The sequence below is a fragment of the Heloderma suspectum genome, chromosome 17, assembly GCF_057233095.1.
Source record: "Heloderma suspectum isolate Gila_16-S chromosome 17, 16-S_ref, whole genome shotgun sequence".
In the NCBI taxonomy this organism is placed as follows: Eukaryota; Metazoa; Chordata; class Lepidosauria; order Squamata; family Helodermatidae; genus Heloderma; species Heloderma suspectum.
Genome location: NC_139474.1, coordinates 3941911 through 3960928, shown reverse-complemented (window position 1 = coordinate 3960928; position 19018 = coordinate 3941911). Strand labels below are relative to the sequence as shown.

The window sequence follows — 19018 nt, the reverse complement described above, 5'->3', positions numbered from 1 at the left end:
ACCCTTTGCTTTCACAAACACAACATTTTTCATAAACAGCAACTCTGCGTTGCTTGAGATTTGTGTAAAAATTAAAGCCACTTGAAAGAAATGCACAGGATAAATGAGAAATTACAGTTGGATTCCTACAAGCTGAAAACTGTAGCTCAATTTTAGGATGCAGGAAAAAATGGAATGGAAACGGGCGCCCACAAAGTTGTTGAGGAATCTCTCTTATAAACATAGGAAGAGCCCTACTGCATCAGACTAAAGGTGCATCTCGTCCAAAATCCTGTTTCCCACAGTGGAACATAGGAACATAATTGTATTTGATACATTTATATCCCGCTTTTCCTCCAAGGAGCCCAAGGCAGCATACATGATCCTGCTCCTCTGCAATTTATCCTCACAACAACCCTGTGAGGTAGGCTAGGCTGAGAATCAGTCACTGGCCCAAAGTCATCCAGTCATGGACGAGTGGGGACTAGAAGCCAGGCCTCCCCAGTCCTAGTCTAACACTCTAACCACTACACCACACTGTCTCTTGACATGAGAAGCTGCCTTACACCAAATCAGACCCTTGGTCCATCAAGCACAGTACTGGCAGCAACAGCTCTCCGGGGTTTCAGGCAGGCGTTTTTCCAGCCCTGCCTTGAAGATGCCAGGAATCGAACCCAGGACTTCCTGCAGGTGCTCTGCTGCTGAACGATGTCTCACCCTCAACCAAATGCCTCCAAATATCCCACACACAAAGCATAAGGACAAACAGCCTTGTCCCCTAGTAAACTGTTATTCGAAAAAACACCGCCTCTAAAACTGGAAGCTCCGTTTAGCTATCATGACTAATGGCTGCTAACGGATCTCTCCTCCACCTCCTTGAATCTGTCTGATCTTGAATCTGTCCTTGAATCTGTCTTGAATCTCCTTAAATCTGACTGAATCTGTCTGTCTGAATTTCCTCAAATCTGTCTGTCTGAATCTCCTCGAATCTGTCTCGAATCTGTCAGTTAAGTGCAGATCGCATGAAGGATTTTTCTTTTTGCATCCTGAATCTACTGTCAGTTCATTTCTTTGGGTTTCAGACTCGTCTAGCCCACGCTTCATAAGCCAGCCACTTGCCCCGGTCTCATCCTGCAGGGCTTTTCTGAGGAGATTGCCTAGATTTCTCAAGCCTGCTTCTGATCAGAGATTCTCTGTTCTCCAGCACTGCAAATAAAGGTCACACAGACCTAAGCTTTTCACGCATCTGTCCTGGCATGTTAGGAGCGTTCCCTGGCTGACAAGAACGCCGGGAAAGGGGGAGCTGCTTCTGAAGCGAGGACAACTGGAGCCAACGGTCCCGAACAAGTAGGACCCTGTTCCCTGCTCCGTGTCATGCCACTGCTCTCCAGTCAGCGCAGGAATTGAAAGTCGAGGATTGTGTAGGAGAAGCGGAAAAATTATATCTTTGTTCTACTGGCAAAGCAGAACAACACCAAACCATAAAGTCATATGAGTGGCTTGGAAAGTGCAATTAGAAGGACAAGAACTTGCCAAGCGCTTCAACTTGGGGGTAGGAGCAAGCGACCCAGTAAGACGAGGAGACGTGTGTGTGTGTGTTTCACACACACACACACACACACACGAAAGAGAGAGAGAATATTCAAGGTGAAAAGCAAAGGATAACTAACAACCCAGTGTGGTATAGTGGTTAGAGTGTTGGGCTGGGGCTTGGGAGACTGACTTGGCCATGAAGCTCACCGGGTGACTCTGGGCCAGTCAGCCTAACCTACCTCACAGGGGTGTTGTGAGGGTGAAATGCAGGAGGAGGACCATGTAAGCCAACTTGGGTTCCTTGCGAGAAGGAAAAAAGGTTGGATATAAATGTAATCCAGGCGGTGGTGAACGCCTCCCTTGAGGAGGGAGTGATGCCATCAGCCCCCAAGGAGGCAGTGACAAGACCGCTCTTAAAGAAGCCCTCCTTGGATCCTCAAGTTCTGAACAACTTTCGCCCAGTCTCAAATCAGCCATTTTAGGGCAAGGTGATTGAGCGGGTGGTGGCGGTGCAGTTGAAGGCACACTTGGAAGAAACCAATTATCTAGACCCATTTCAGTCGGGCTTCAGGCTTGGGCATGGGACAGAAACAGCCTTGGTCGCCTTGGTGGATGATATGAGGAGGGCTCTGGATAGGGGTGAATGCTCCTTCCTTGTTCTCCTCGACCTCTCAGCGGCTTTTGATACCGTTGACCACGGTATCCTCCTGGACCGCCTGGAGGGGTTGGGCATTGGAGACACTGTATTGCCGTGGTTCCGGTCCTTCCTCTCCAGCAGGTACCAGAGGGTAGCACTGGGAGAGGAGGTTTCGGACCCATGGCCACTTACTTGTGGGGTGCCACAGGGTTCCATCCTCTCCCCGATGCTATTTAACATCTATGTGAAGACGCTGGGGGCTATCATCAGGAGGTTTGGGGTGCAGTGTCATCAATATGCGGATGACACGCAGCTCTACCTCTCATTCAAATCTTCACCAAGGTTGGCCGTAGAATCCCTGTCCAAATGTCTGGAGATGGTGAGTGGCTGGATGGGGAGGAATAGGCTGAAGCTGAACCCTGACAAGACCGAGGTACTTTTGGTGGGAGACAAGAGGAGGCTGAGGGATGTTGACCTGGTGTTGAATGGGGTACGGCTACCCTTGAAAGACCAGGTCCGCAGCCTGGGGGTCATTTTGGACTCCCAGCTGTCCATGGAGGCTCAGGTGTCAGCTGTGAGCCGGACAGCGCTGTATCAACTCCATCTGATACGGCGGCTGCGCCCCTTCCTTCCCGACCATCTGCTCCCATCGGTAGTACATGCCCTGGTCTCCTCTCATTTAGACTACTGTAATGTGCTCTACGTGGGGTTACCCTTGAAGACGGTTCGGAAGCTGCAGCTGGTACAGAACGCGGCGGCTCGCCTGATTAAAGGCAGCCGCCAGCGAGATCACATCACTCCAGTGCTGAAGGAGTTGCACTGGTTACCAGTTGTTTTCCGGGCCAAATTCAAGGTGTTGGTTTTGACCTTTAAAACCCTATATGGTTCCGGCCCAGTCTATCTTAAGGAGCGCCTCCAGCAGCACCAGACAGGCCGCTTAACAAGATCAGCCTCGGATGGCCTTCTCTCTGTCCCATCAGCCAGGACAGCTAGACTGGTGGGGACGAGGGAGAGGGCCTTTTCTGTGGTGGCCCCCACTCTGTGGAACTCCCTCCCTAGGGAACTCCGTCATGCCCCCTCTTTAATGAGCTTCCGTCGTGCATTAAAAATGTGGTTGTTCAGGCAGGCATTTGGGGTGGGTTAGGGTATTTTTAAAAATTTTTTATGGTAGAATTTTATTGTTTTAAATTGTTTTATGGTGTGTTGTACATCGCCCAGAGTGGCTGGGTGACCAGCCAGATGGGCGATTAATAAATTTAATAAATAAATAAATAAATAAATAATCTAAAATGAAATTTAGAATCCTGCCCTTCGGCATTTAGGGGCACGTTTTGGGGGCTCCAATGAGATAAGAGTGGAATCTGGGAGGCAGACCCGCAGAAACAAAGTCACTGGAGATGCCAGGATGCAACTCTGGGGCAGCGTGGGGCAGTTGTTGCGGCCGCAGTGCGTTTTGGGAAGAAGACCCAAGCCTCATCCACTGACTCTTCTCCCACTGTCACCTCTACAAAACAAGCCTCGCAGGTTTTGGTATAGTTTTCCCCCACCTCACAAAACCTGCATAACGTATTTGTCTAGAGGTGACCCTGGGACAAAAGGAAGACACTTCTCAACCTCCCTTTGGGGAAGGGGCAGTTGCATCTCCCTCTTTGCCCACCAGTGCAGACCACATACATTTATTCCTCATTTATTCCCCAGAAGTACTTCTATCTTTGGTAATGATTGAGGTCTACGAAAAAGTAAGAACAAATGCTTCTAAAATACACCAGAACTTTCTTCCTTTTTTTTTTTGTAGTGCGATCTTTAATTGATCCAAGGGTAGGATGTTAATTTGACTCCCCAATACTGACTGGCCACTTTCTAGTGGGCCACTTAAACCTTGCCAAAGGGCACAGACCTCATGCAACCCTTATTAACACCTCCTACATTCAACTGATCTGATTTTCTATTCTAACTTCCAAGACAAGGTATCTGGCAGGAGCGGGGAAACTTTTTCAGCCAGAATTTGAATCTGGGAGGCATGGCCAAGGGCAAAGTGGGTGTGGCCAAATGTGATGGTTCCCCATCTCTCTATATCACGGTAAATAGGTACTTTCCAAACAGGTACCACACAACTTAAGGTTGCATCCACGACTCTTAACTTTTATTCTGCCTCTATAGTGCCTACTAGCACTTTGCAAGGAATTCTGGACTACGTGGACTTTGGATTAATTCACGTCTTGGTGTTCCTAAACAAAAGCATAACTTCCTGTAGATGTGTTATGTCTTCCTGATATAATAATTTCATTTTTAAAGAGAACAACAACATAAACACTCATACACTAAAATATGAGTTACGTCTTCCTGAGGACACGCCCCTGCTGTGTAAATTTAAAACCATGCTACCGTGGGCCAGAAATAAAAGATCATGCAAGAGTGAAGTTCATCCACTCCTGGCCTATAGCATTTATTTATTTAAAATATTTTTTAAACCCGCCTTTCAGCCACTTCTCTTATGAGGCAGCTGACAATATCATAAAAATATGAACATACAAATTACAATCAAACACACATACACTGTAGTCGCAGCTAATGATTTTCAAGCACCAAATGCAGACCACAGGACACACACCACACACATACACACACACGCCAGCAGTGTACAGGCCCACACAACATACGTCCTGTTCGTAGCATACAGAGAGCGCATGGATGCATGCGAGCGCATGCATTGTTGCAAACAGCTTCTGCCCATGCGCATGGCCCTAGGGGATGGCTGACTGCATGAGAACTTGGCCAGGCGACTGTATCCCGGCGTCTTTGTGGCCTTGCTTGTCCTGGCTTGTCTCCTGTAGAAGCTGCTGAAAGACCTGCGGGGCAGGAACAAACCCTTCGCCGATTTCCCTTTGTCTGTTTTCAGGCGCTGGGTAAACAGGCGGAACCGCCATGGAGGCGGTGTGTGGGGGCTGGCGCCTCCCCCAGCAGCACCCAGATCTTTGCACCCGTTGTGCTGGGGCAGGCCCGAAAAAGCTCAAGGGAGATCAGGCCGATATATTAAAAACAGGGACCAGCAAAAGAGGAGCTGCTACAGCTGGGTTGCCGTGCCTTGAGCACCTGGGGCCAGGCAGCCAGCGATCCAACATTCCAGCTGCACCCCAACCCTGTCCTGATCCACCCCCAGAATTCTCCTGGTCCCGTGTCCTCCAGCCATCGCCTCCACTCGCGGCAAATTCAGCGGTGCGTCACAGTCTTTATGGATGGGCTCAAGCTGTCCTTCATGCTCCTCACATCCCCATCTCGGCCCCTGTCTTAGCTGTAATGTTTCTCAAACGGTAGCGAGAGATATAGCTTCTCATTCCTCTGCCACAAGGCTGGCCCAAGACATTGCACTGCCTGAGGCAAGAACAAGATGGCACCCTCTCCCATTCCATGAACAAAAGATGACTGGACCAGCAGTTGAATCTTTCTTCCTCCAGCACACCTGGAGGCAGCAGGCTTGCTCAGGGGGTGCAGCTTTCTCCTCTAACACCTTGCTGCTGCCTCACAGTGTCTGCCGCCTGAGGCGACTGCCTCACACTGCTTAACAGTAGGGCCAGCCCTGCTCTGTCATTTCCCCCACTGTTAAAATTTAGATTGTAACCTCCTCAATGCAGGAATCTTTTTTTCCCCTCTCTTTTTTATGCTGCGAAGAAAGATGATTACTCATGAAACTAGAACTCAGGTCATCTAATGGAACAGTTGGGCCGCAGATTTAGGACAGACAAAAGGAACTAATTCTTCACACAGTGCATAATTAATTATTCCTGCATGAAGCTGCCTGGGTGTTAAGTTCAATCTCTGAGGCCCTGCTTCGAGTCCCATCACCTTCTGCGTGATGACAGGACACAGGGTCTTTTCTGCTGTGGCCCCCATCTCCAGAATTTCTTCTCCAAGAGATGCACCTGGCATTATCCTTTTCTTTTCGGTGCTAGGTTAAAAACTTTTTTTATTTGCCCAGGACTTTTAAGGCTTTATCTTCACACTTTATCTTACTCTTCCGCTGGAGTTTATAGTGACTTTTTTTTTCATGATCCGGTGTTTTCAATTTGTGGTTTTATTATTTTAACGTCAGCCACTCTGAGAGCATTGCAAGCTACAAATATTATAAATAAATATGTAAATAAATAAAATTAATGTATGGAAGTCACTGGCGCAAGATGTGGTGATAGCTGCTGACTTAGATTTTATTTATTCATTTCATTTCATTTCTTCCATTGTGGAACTCAAGGTGGCTACATGTGGTTCCCAGGTGGTCTCCCCTCCAAGCACCGACCAGACCCAGACCTGCTCAGCTTCAGCAAGGCAGCTGCCTCATGTGCCTTCAGACCAGGCCCTGGGACCTAGATGGCTTAACGTGGGGCTTAGACAAAGTTGAGGAGGAGACTCTGTCAATAGCTGTGATAGCTAAATGGAACCTCTAGGGAGAGGGCGTAGCTCAGTGGTAGAGCCCCTGCTTTGCATGCAGAATGTCCCATTCTGGAAGGTCCCAGGTTCGATTCCCGGCATTCCAGGTAGGGCTGGAAAAAATCCTCCCTGAAACCTGGAATGCTGCAGCTGCCAGTCAGTGTCAGTACTGGGCTAGATGGACCCAGGGTCTGACTCCGTATAAGGCAGTTCCCGATGTTCCCAGAGGCGGTCTGTTTCTGAAGGCAAGTTGTCGGGAGCTAACCATGAGAGAGGGTTATCCCCTTTAGGCCCTGCTCCTGGCCTTCTTAACAGCATCCGTTTTGGCCTCTGTTCACATCAGGATGCTCAACTCATCTAGTCGGGCTCCCCTTATGTTTTGCTACATTGTTAAGCACCATGTAGGTTGATGGTGCTATAGAAATAATAAACAAACAAACAAGAAAAGCAAGCAAGACAACCAAGCCACAGTCTCGGAACAATCTTCAAGGACAGCCCCCCTCGGGCACGCACTGCAGTACTAGTCAACAGTAGTCAAGCTAGATGCCTCTATCTTTCCAACAGAAATCGAATGCCAGCAAGTTCTACCAACCCAACCTGCAATGTGTCAAACTGATAAATCCTTCAAATAACCTAGCAATGTACCCACAGGCCTCCCACAACACATGGGCTGGTCCCTGTTTGTCATTCGGGAATCACCGGTTTGTGCAAATAAGGCACAGATCTTTTATCTCAATAGGCGAGGAACTCGCTGCTCCCTTGCCAAACTCCAACCAGCCACGGCCCCTCCATCTTCTTGGTGCAGGGAAGAGGTCCCTCACCGTCCTGACGGAGCAATCTTAAGCAAGGTCAACTGCCCATGAAACAAGGTGTTCAGGAAGCGCAGGAGAATGGAACAAGGCTCGAGATGCCAGAGACCTGTGGGGTGAGGAGTCCCTCCTCAGCCAAATGGGAACAGGTTTCCTTTCTCCAGAGGGCAGAAGCCCAAGGACCGAGTTGGCACAGAACAATAATCGCCAAGCTGTGTGCCCTGAGAGAACTGCTAGTGCGCTGGGAGAAATACAGTGAAATAATGACAGCATCCCGCAAGATCAAAGCAACCACCCACAGAGGAGGCTGCCCTCTGTGTCTCTGCATGAGTTGCTGGTCTCAGCCTTGCCTCCATCCAGTAGACCTTTGCCAGGGCAGACTCACTGTTCTGTTGCATCAGGTACAACTGGATCATTCTATTACTCCCAATGCAGAGATCCAATCAAACTGTCTGCCCTGAGCCGAGGCTGCCCGTCGCATCTCTGCACGCGTCTCTGCCTTTGGTTTCTGTTTCAGTCCTGTTCAAAATGCAAATAGTCCCTTTCCAGACGCAGGCTGCATTATGTTCTGTGCTAAAGAATTCCAACATCTGCACGCTGAAAACGGCTGCATCCTGAGCCCTGTGCTCCAAGCTAATTAGCCTATATTTGACATAATTTATTCCTGTTCTGGTAGTCATGGAAGGGCACAGAATGAGGCAGAGCACCCCTCTTGACCCACCATAACCTCTCCTCCCACCTTTCTCTTTGCAATCATAAGGACTAGGAACTTGCTTGCTAGCTTTTAAGTGAAACCTGAGGTTCTAAGGATGCTGAATGTGTGCTCCCAGTGCAAACTTCTGCTTTTATGTGACACCCACATAGAACTGTGGAACATCTACAGACCTGCGCAGGGAACTTACATTTTAAAGAGCCCATTCAGGGCTCAAACAGGAAAGAGGCAGGAGATTCATATTCGCACGTTCCAACATTTTCATTTTTACCTAAAAGTAGTGAGGTGGGGGTCACATTTTATTGGAGCAGTGACAGTGGAGGCAGGTGGTTTTATCCTTTTACCCTGCACCATTTCCCAGATCCAAATCTTCCCCGCTCCCCAACCCCAAGCTGTTAGTCCCAGAGCAGGAAACATTCAAGTACCAAATCCCCAGGAAAGGGAAGGGAAGCAGCTATGATTGTCAAAAGGCTTTGCAAAAGAATTGAGGTCTGAAGAGGAATTTGAAGCAGGGGGAAGGGGGCTCTTTCTTACAGAAGTTGCCACCACACTTCGCCCTGGAACAAAGGACCCTTGGCGACTGCTGGTCAGGAAGTCTGGAACCTCAGAAGTCTTCAAAGAGGATCATGGAGAATTTCACTCTTCCAGCCAGTTGTGCCCAAGGCAATGTATAGGCTCTGTACTCTACCCTGCTCCATCAAAAGCTGAATTCCGCAACGTGTATAATTATGCACACCCTTTCATTTTGCCAGAAAGAAAGAAAGAAAGAAAGAAAGAAAGAAAGAAAGAAAAGTTCTTAGACTAGTTATGGGGAAGGGCAAGGAACTATGCAGACCACAGATGCCCTGGCCTTGGAAATCTGAGTCAAGAACCCCTTTAAGATTCTGAGATTTCAACAGGCGTTGCTCAGATCCATTTAAGCATATATTAGCATCCATAAGGACTAGGGACTTGTAGTTGTTAACGGTTTAAAAATGAAAGCTGAGCTTCTCCAGAATCTTCAAATTTCACCCCAAACCATATTCTGTGCTTACTTGTTTCTGATCTTGCATGGAATTGCAACATAGGCTCAAGCCTAATTATGCTCTTAAAAAGAGTGGATCAAAGCCACACTGATCATCATAAGTATGTTCAGTTTTAGGCTGAGTTCTGACCTAGGTGGTTGACTTGCATTTGGACGATACCACTTTGGATTGGGCTATACCACTTTGGATTCAAACATTCAATGACTAAATGTTCAAAGCCTTTGACACCATCTCTTAAGTCAGCCTTTCCCAACTTAGTGCTCTGCAGATATGTCAGACTACATCTCTCATCATCCCCAACTAGCATGGTCATTGGCTGTCCTGGCCAAGGATTATGGGGTTGTAGTGCAACACATCTGGAGAGCACCAGGTTAAGTCCTCACCCCCTCCAACTGAAACTACTTCTAAGTACATGTAACTGAATTGCATGGATGCTCTTTCCCTGTTTGCTCTGATCTTCCCCTGTTTGTTTCTCCCCCACCCCCCACTCCCTATTGCCTCCCAAGTGTTAAATTTTGTAAACTCCTCAGAACAGGGATCTGATTGCTTATATGAGCCATGCACACCCATGGCAATACATAAAATTGTAACGATAATAACATTCACTGCACATCGAAAAACAGCATGCCAGGGAGAAAACTAAGCTAGAACCCTTTCTGCTGACCTGCTAGATTTCTATGTGCAGAGATGAATTTGTTTATTTCATGTGGAAGACCATTCAGTTATGTGAGCTGCAACCTGCAAATGGAAGCAGCACAGCCCAGATATGGGTTTACCACCTCAAGTGAGAACTAAGGTTTTGTTTGTTAATTATCATATTGGAGAGGAAAGGCTAAATAAGTCTTGTAGCTGTCTCCTCCTCCTTTGTCAACTTGGTAGGTATGGCGAAAAAAAGCAGAAAGAGAGAGAACACGAGGTTCACAGGTTTCTACACACCCACAAAAAACATGCAAAGTCCCCAGAACCACAAAGATAGGTTGTTGTTTTAAATTATGAGAGTGAAGAGATGGGCAGGTTGTACAGGAAGTTTAGCTGTACAGAGCTGTTTTCAAAGGCAGGACTGTGTTCATGCTGAGACTTTGCAGGAGTGTAGAAAAAGCACAAACTCGGGCAGCAGGTGCAGAATTGAGAATCAAAAATTTAAAAAAAGATCAAGTTTCTAGCCCTTATGGCTGCAAAGATATGCTTGAAATTATGTGGGCCAATTAAATTGATACACATTGCAGAAGTCTGCGGAATTTGGATGTTACTCACATCCCAAGCTCTTGAATGAGATGAAATGACTAAAGGGACCAGCCCATGCTTTCTGAATGTCCCAAGGGCAATGACCTTCCACTTACGGTTTCTCTCGTTCTCTCTCTTCCAAGACTTTTAGCCCCACTGGACACTTTCCTTCCCCGTCACACCAACAGCCCAGGTGCCGGCAGCATCCCTCCACTCCCACTCAGAATCAGACCCTAACTTTTTCCTTCCCCCTTTCAAAGATAACACAGCCTAGCAAGCAAAGCACTCCCTCTTCAAAACAGCATCCACAAAAAACTTGGACGGGACTCCTGGAAGAAGTCAGCCCCTGCAATGCATTCCGTAGCACATTTCCTTTAGGAACACGAATTAACTTTCCCCCTCACGTGTGCCAACATCGTGAGCGCAGAAGCCTTTGAGAGGAGGGCAGAGGCGTCCGAAGGACCCGAGCCCCCAGACATTTTTTGCAGAAGTCAAAAACAGCTCCTCCAGAAGCTGAGAAGACAATCCTGACATTCGGGGTTCTGAGCCCCAAAGCCCTTGCAGAGGAAAGTTGGGAACCTCAAGAGTTCTGAACCAGAGGTCCGGTTTCAGAATCACATAGCTCACCTCCAAAAATGTTTGCCAGCAACCCAAAATAATTTCACCCCCTGTTTTTGAGAAAGACTCCAGTGGAAGAGAGACCTTCTGATTTGACCGCAAACTAATGTAACCTCAACGTCTCATCTCTCTCTCATTGTGCCCTCGATGAACCCTCGTAGCAAAGGGACACGCGCAGTACGGGTGCAACAGCTGAAAGGCAAATTAACACGACATGCTTTGGAGAACAGAGCATGAACCAGCTATCAGAAAGAGCAAACTTGGAGCGGTGCAACACAGGCCTTGTAGACTGAGGTGCAGCAGACAAGAGAGAAGTGGGAAAATGCAGATTTCTCTCAGAGCACAGGGCGAGAAGACCAAGGAGGAAGCGTATGGGGCTTCAGCCAGGGCTGGCTTTGGGTTTTTGTGTGCAAATGACCAACAGTAAGCCCCCCTTGTCATCTGCTCCTATCCTTCCAACTATCTGCCTCCTCTCATCTTGCAAGAGGGGCGTCAAAGGTCTAGCTGTCACTGTGTCTGGGCTGTACCGCTTCAAACTACAGGATGGGGTTCGTGGGACTGAACCCTTGTCCATGCAAAAATAATAATAAAAAATAGAATTCCCTCCACATGGAAAGCAAGCATGTCAGGTCCTTGCCCAGCCTTCTCCCTGACATGCTAGATTTCTATATTAGTGTTTTTTTTTAATATATCAGGAATAAAGCCCAAACACAGGTTGACCAGGGCAGAGAGTAATAGTCTGAGCCTAGAAAGACACAACAGGGGATGCATTGAACCTGGAAAATTGTCTGTCTCCAGAATTAAATGGACTTCTCCCTTGCCAATTCAAATGAGCCCCCTCTGCCCCTGTGGATCAAAGCCCTGTGGCGCCAACCATGAATCTTGGCACCTTAAAATAGAGGGCACTGCCTCTTTCGCTCTTTTGTTGGACTTCTTGGCCTGGCCTGGCCTGGCCTGGCCTGGCCTGGCCTCCTTTGTGTGTGTTCTCTTTTGCTCGCCCATCAACTTGTTCCTCCCGGACATTTGGCTAGAGAGCCTCGTCCAAACCATGGGGTCAACCATCTCAAGCAGAGAGCAAAACATCTTGAAAAGCAGGGTGGGGGGAGCATCTCCGATCCAAGTCCCTTTTCAGGCCCCACACATTCAGACGGAGATTGAAGCAGAAAATGCGACAGCTTTGTGCCAGCCAACCTGGGCCTACGGCCGCGGGAGCCCCCCCCCCCCCCGGCGGGGGGAGGTAGTATTAATGTTCAGCGTCAACTAAATTCAAATAAACTTCTGTGGCCATCCTAGAGCCCCGAAGAGGCTTCCCTTGAAGGAGGGACAGCTCCAGAAAGCTTGCTGCTTCCCAAAGAGAGACGGAGGTGCCACACCCAAGCAAAACCCATGACCCAGCAACAGCATCCAAGCATGGGTGGAAGCAGCTATACAAAGCTACAGAACCAGTATGCTCCAGCCAGCCCTACCTGAAAGAGGAGGCCAACACCCTGTTTTCTAAATTGAATTCCTTCCTTTCCCAAGGCAGGGAGGAATGCAAACCCAAGTCCAGGTGGCTGGGAACCATTCTGTGGTCCTGGAGAAATGTTAAAGGGAGGGCGGCTAATCTCTGCATTACCCCCGCCCCCAGAGTGAGATCTCTAATGAGATGGGGCTCTGCCCCAAAGCGCTCCCACTCAGGCATCTCCAATGGAAAGCCATATCTACAGGGCAGTAGACGGATCTGAAGTGCACACATCGGAGGGGCCTTATTGCAAGTTATTTAAGGCACAATCCTATGCATGTTTAGACAGAAAAAAGTCCTACAAATCCCAGCTCCCAGAATGCTGGGAGTTGCGAGACTTCTTCCCTATCTAAACCTGCACCATAAAGAGGCGTATAGTGGAAGAATTAGTGGGGCACAGAGCTGCACAGCCCCACAGATTAGGTACACAGCCCCAGAAACACGCTATGAAGTTCCCTCAAAGAAGCAAACCCAGAAGCCATGAACATCAAAGCCACCAAGACTATATGGGAGACCTTCCCCTAATAGTTATTTCCCCCTAGAGCAGACACGTGCCCCCCCCCAATATGGCTCCATAAATCCTATTCCTAAAGACAAGGCTGGCCCCATAGCTGCAGAGGGGGAAAAATCTCTCCCCCACCTCCATACTATCCCAGAGAAGAGACACACCACCTTTACAAAGACACCCCACGGATTCACAAAGACCCACATTATCCAGGCCTAGAACATCCCATAGTTATCATTGAAAAGGCCACAAAATATCCCCCACGTCCTCTTGTAGGTCCCAAGAAAGGCCCTCCCCGCCAGAAGCCCGTGACATGAGACTCCCCCCACTCTTCCCCATAGAAGGGACACCCAGGCTTCTACCCATGGGTGCAGGTAGGCCAGAACCTTTGGGGTCAGAGTTCAGGACCCCCGCAGGCCAGGAGGGTGTCCCAAACAACCACTCAGAGGGCACCAGAAGCAAACTCCCATTTTATTCCCGCAGTCATGATGGTGCTATGATTTCAGTGAGCTTAAAATGCAAACAAAACAAATCTGCACATGCTCAGAGTATTTTTTTTTATATCAAGGTTGGCTTACTTTCCAACAGATCAGGACTGTAGAGGAAATTGTAAAGCATGGGGCCACAATTGTGCGTTGGGCGGAGGGCCGGAATATTAGTGGGAAATAAATATCAGTTAGTGCTTCACAACTGAAGTAATCTACACAGCTGTCTAAAGGACCCCCCCAATAAGACCTTTGAAGTCCAGAGTCCAAATGCAGCTAGCTGCACCCCAACCCCCACAGAGCCCCACAGACAGTGCGCACGAAGAAATGCCCCTCTCTCACATCTGTATAGGTTCAAGACTTCACCCTGCCCCACAGAAGCTCTATATACAGCTTCCGCTGAGCCCCCCGCCCCGCTTTTTACAGTTCTCTCTCCTTAACAGAGCCACAGAAACACCCCCCTCCTGCCTCACAGAAGAGGCATTTCTCACCCCTAGTGCAATTTTGCGCACATGTTGGGTTGTTTTGCTCTCGGGGCTCACCGCCAACAACCAGCGCCTTCGAAGTGATCTCTTCTCAGAGCCCCCCCACAACACCCAACACTCCTAGATCCACCCCCCCTCCACACACACACACACACACCCTCCCTCCCTTTCGGAACTGGGCTCAGCCCCTCCCAGCCCTGCTCTTGCCAGCCAAGCCGCCTGCTTCGCATTATTAGTCAGTTTCCCCAACCACCGCATTCCAGAGGCTGCTGGAGGGGGGCCAAGTGGGGAGGGGGGAGCGAGCTAGGGAGGGGGAGGAGGAGTTTCCCCACCCAGAGGGCCGGCCCTAGAGCGAGGCGGCTTCGGTACTTCCAGCCTCCCCCCCCCGCATCCCCACCCCGAGTGAAGCAAATTGCAAAAGGAGCGGGGCGCGCGCGGGGGGGGTGTTCAGCAATGTGGAGTGGACTGCGGAGCCGCTCCTGTTGCGGGTCGGATCCGAATGAGAGAGGCGGGGGTGGGGGCTCATAAGGCACACACCCCGCAACGCAACGCACCCCCCCCCCGCGCGCGCAGGGTGCCCCATAAGTGTGCAAGTCTCCCCGGGCAGCCAAGTCGACACCGTTTCTCGAAAAGCAGTGCAGAAGGGAGTCACTCCGGAATAAGCCCCCCGAAAGACCCTCGCTGGAGAGCGGTGGGAACGGGGGCTTCGAAGCCCATCAAGGCCCCAGAAACGCAGACGGGGTTCCGTCCTCTCTCGCGGGGGGCCTTTGTACAAGGCTGCGAAACGGGGCGCCTCCGTCCTCCGGAGTAGTCCGACGGAACGTGAAAGGGCGTCGCTCCCCAACGTAATGATTTTTAAAAACCACACACGTAGAAGACAGTCCGAGGACGGGTCCCCTACTCGACAACCCCATTTTTCTACGCACTGGATCTCGCGTCAATTATGACTTCCAGTCTGAATCTAGACACTCCAAAGAGGAGTTACTCCGGACTAAGCCAACGCCTTACGGGCATCCACATACGCCTCTTCTGCACAACCAACCCAGTGGCATGTGCATCTACAAGACACACCCTCACCTCCACACAGACACAACCCCTCTTCTTAACGCCCCCCCGCACAGCCCCATAAGCCCACTCCCCTATTAGACAAACCCACCACGTATAAACAAGCCCCTGGTCTCCCGACACGCAGGTGGCAGCCTTTGACTGCTGCGTAAATGCCCCCTCCACGGCACCAGGGGCTACTTGCACCCCCCAAAAACAATCCAGACGCAATGGGCACACCCTGTCCCTATTCCTCGCCCACACCACACGGGGTGGGGTGGGGGGTGAGTCACACCCCTCAGCAAGCAACCCAGGAAAAGTTCACAATAATAGGAATAAGAAGTGCATGGCGCTGGAAAAGTTTTTTCTTTTACTTCGGCTTTCTAAATGTACCGGGGGGGGGGGACATACACCACAACCTGTAGTACCCCCCCGACACCCCCCCGCTTTGGCACCCAAGACTCTCAGCACCCAAAGCAGACCAGATCCCGCCCCCCGAATTCGTCGCAAACTTTCCACCAACTCTGCAAAGAAACCTCAAGGCTGCAAGGGCAGATCCGTCTGTCCCGCCTCGTGTGCCAAGGGCGTTGTCCGGAGGTGCCCAGGGAGAGGGCCTCGGCAAATAGAGGGGGGGCACGGCAACCCCTATTCCGCAGGGCACTCAGATATATAGGGAGAGCTGGGCGGGGGGGTGAGTTTAGCTAGCACACTGCAAAAGCGTGCGCCAGGCTGCGCGTTTTTTCATGTGTGCGTTTTGGGGAGAGGGAGGCTACCTCGGAGGCACCCCACACACAGTCGTAGTGAAAGGGCCCCGACGGGTCCCCCCTCCATTTGTGGCACCAGACACGCATCTCCCCCCGCTGCCAATATCCCTCCTGCCCCCCTCCCATAGGTGGTACCTGTGGGTCAGAGGCTTTCAGCTGCCCGGCACTGCCATGCCAGGCGACGTCCCGGTGGCTGCCCAGAGAGAGAGAGAGAGAGACCCCGATCCGGTTCCTGGATTCCTGGAGGCGGTGGCGGAGCCCTGGCAAGCGGGCTCTGGTCGTGGTATCCCTGCAGCAGGAGCGCGCACAGAGTGGGTAGCTCCCAGCCCGGGGTTGGGCTCTTGTAACTCGGTCCGGGATGGGTGTGCCTTCTCTCTCTCTCCCTCTGCACTTCCCAGAGCCCCGGAGGGAGGGACCAAGCGAAGCAGGCGCGGCGCAAGAGCGTCTCAAGAGCCCTGGGCCAGCGCGCGCGCCGCCTGTCCTGCTCTGGCTGGGCAGCGCTGGCACAGAGGGTGTTCTTCCTACGCCAGAGGAGCCCCCTTGGGTCGCACCCGCAGGGGCCGACCAGATGCTTCCCCCCAAAATCAGGAAGCAGCCCTCCCCTGCTGTTCCTCCCGCAGAAACTGCTGTTCCGAGATAGACTGCCTTTGCACCTGGAAGCTCCGCTGAACTCTATTTATTTGTCACATTTCTGTACTGCCCAAGAGCCCAAACTCTCTGGGCGGTTCCCGGCCATCAAAACCGTAAAATACGACTCGAGGAAAGATCATATAAATGCTTAAACCTACAGTATAAAATAAAAATTAAAAAACAAAAGAAAATGGAGGAGTAGTGCCAAGCTTTATAATGCAGTAAGGGTGCAATCCTATGCATGTTTAGACAGAAAAAAGTCCTGCAACTCCCAGCATCTCCCAGACAGGGGATGCTGGGTGCTGAAGGACTTTTTTTCTGTCTAAACATGCATAGGATTCCATCCTATCCGATGTAAAACAACAGAAACTGAAAGACGAAAATGCTTGGGCGAATAGCTGTTGGCAGTGGTGCAACTAACCCATTTTAGACCCCTGGACTTCATAGTCTTATGGGAGGGGGGGGTCATCTTTAGATGGCCACGCGTATTACTTCAGTTGTGAAACACGCAACTCGCATTTCTCTTCTCCCCGCCCCTCCGCTACCATTCCATGCTTTTACAATCTGCTTCTACGTTCCTGATATGTTAGAGCAAAACAATAAAACCTGTTTGCCACTGGTACCAGTGTTAGCCATTAGCTTCAACTGAATAACAACAACAACAACAACTCTGAGCCAGGCTGGGGAACCAATAAGTATGTCTGCAAAAAGAAACTTAGGGCAGGGTTCAAATGACCTCCCCGTCCCACCCACCCCAAATTCTTGAGTAAAGGCTCCAGGTGAGAGGAGAAGCTGCTACAGAAGATAGACAAGGGATAGAGCTTAACGGTAGGAAGGATAGATGCCAGGCAAGACAAATGAGGCTTCTGGGCCGCAAACTTCCTCTTGGTTACCCATGTATGACCAAAACTCACCACCTTGCTCCTATGGGCCACAACAACAAGTCCTTTCCGCTGAAACATCTGCTCTGCTTACCGGCTATAAATACCCATCGAGTGCGACTTGTTTATATGTTATAAATATCACGAGAACTTCTCCAGTTCAATACTGGAATCCCTTCGGCTGCTGACTGGGGGCAAAACATCAAGCCACACCCTTGTTTAGAAAAGATGTGTCTCTCGCACACATAGGCATGTAGGAAGATGCCTTATACTGAGTCAAACCCTTGGTCCATCTAGCCCAGTGTGCTTGACACTGACTGGCAGCAGCGGCTCTCCAGGGTTTCAGGCAGGATTCTTTCCTAGCTTTCCCTGGAGATGTCTGGGAGTGAACCTGGAACCTTCTGCATGCAAAGCAGGGGCTCTACTACTGAGCTACACAGGAAGCTGCCTTATACTGAGTCTGACCCTTGATCCATCTAGCCCGGTACTGTCGACACGAACTGGCAGCAGCGGCTTTTCAGAGTTTCGGGCAGGGGTTTTGCCAAGCCCTACCTGGAGATGCCGGGGATCGAACCTGGGACCATCTACATGCAAAGCTTGTGGTATACCTGTGAGCCATGGCCCTTCCCTTAAACACGTAGCTGCCAGGCGTGGGATTCTTCTCCTTTCTCTTCAGTGGTTCTGTGGGTTTGCCTGTTGTACTTCACTGCCTTGCTAGATTTTGAAAGCTCTAAAATCTTCATATATTGTAGGGTCAAGCTAGCCCAGGCAGCAAGTGGCTGTAAGGCAGGGGTGCAGAACCTCAGGCTCAGAGGCCAAATACGGCCCTCCAGGGGTCCCCAGTAGGCCATGCTGCTTTCCCCAACCACAGATGGCTTGCTGGTTTCCCGGCTGTTGTGCATCCTAAAAGGCTGGAATGCCTCTCCTGAGGCTTAGTTACTGGGCAGAAGAGCTTTAACCTAAAGTACACTGGTAACATTGATATTTAGGCCTGCCCCTTTTGCCTTTGCCCTGCCCACTGCTGGAATGTGGCCCCCGAGAGCTTCCCCAAAATGGAACTTGGCCCTCGGACTGAAAGGGGTTCCCCACCCCTGCTCTCAGGTAAGAATTATATAGCCACCTCTGTACAGGGAGGGCCACAGTACAGTACAACCTTCTCCAACCTTTGCTGGCTGGGGAATGATGGGAGTTGTAGTCCAACACATCCAGGTTGGAGAAGACCTGCTTTGCATACCAAAGGTCCCAGGTTCAACCCCTTGTCTCTCCAGTTAGAAGGATCAGGTAGCAGGTGATGGCAAAGCCTGCTGTCTCTGTAACCCTGAAAAGGAGACAGTTCTGGACTAGATGGGCAAATAGCCAGTGTGGTGTAGAGTGTTAGACTGGGACTCAGACGATCCAGGTTCTAGTCCCCACTTGGCCATGAACCTCTCTCTGGGTGACTTTGGGCCAGTCACTGACTCTCAGCCTAACCTACCTTGCAGGGTTGTTGTGAGGATAAAAATTGAGAGCAGGAGGTTGACATAAGCCACTTAGGTAGCCTTCTATGCTCCGACCTGTTTAATTATAGACTGTAAGCTTTGGTTCCACTGAGTGCAATGCCAATCATTCTTGGTGTGCGCTGAATTAGCACCTGACATCAAACATAAGAAGTGGCCTGATGAATGAACTGTCTATCCACTCCAGCAGTCTGTTTCCAGCCATAACCAACCAGGTCCTTCTGACAGCTTGTCCATGGCATCTGTTATTCTCAGAGGTATACCATCT

General features: G+C 50.2%; 1 protein-coding gene across 1 annotated transcript in view; it reads right to left on the bottom strand.

Moving 5' to 3' along the window:
* Nucleotides 1-16060, bottom strand: part of AHNAK (AHNAK nucleoprotein) — a 71382-nt gene extending 55322 nt beyond the window's left edge. Inside the window, exon 1 of the mRNA XM_084824816.1 lies at nucleotides 15879-16060. The gene's annotated coding sequence lies outside the window, so the exon portion shown is untranslated. The remainder of the gene's footprint in view (nucleotides 1-15878) is intronic.
* Between the last annotated feature and the right edge of the window lie 2958 nt (nucleotides 16061-19018).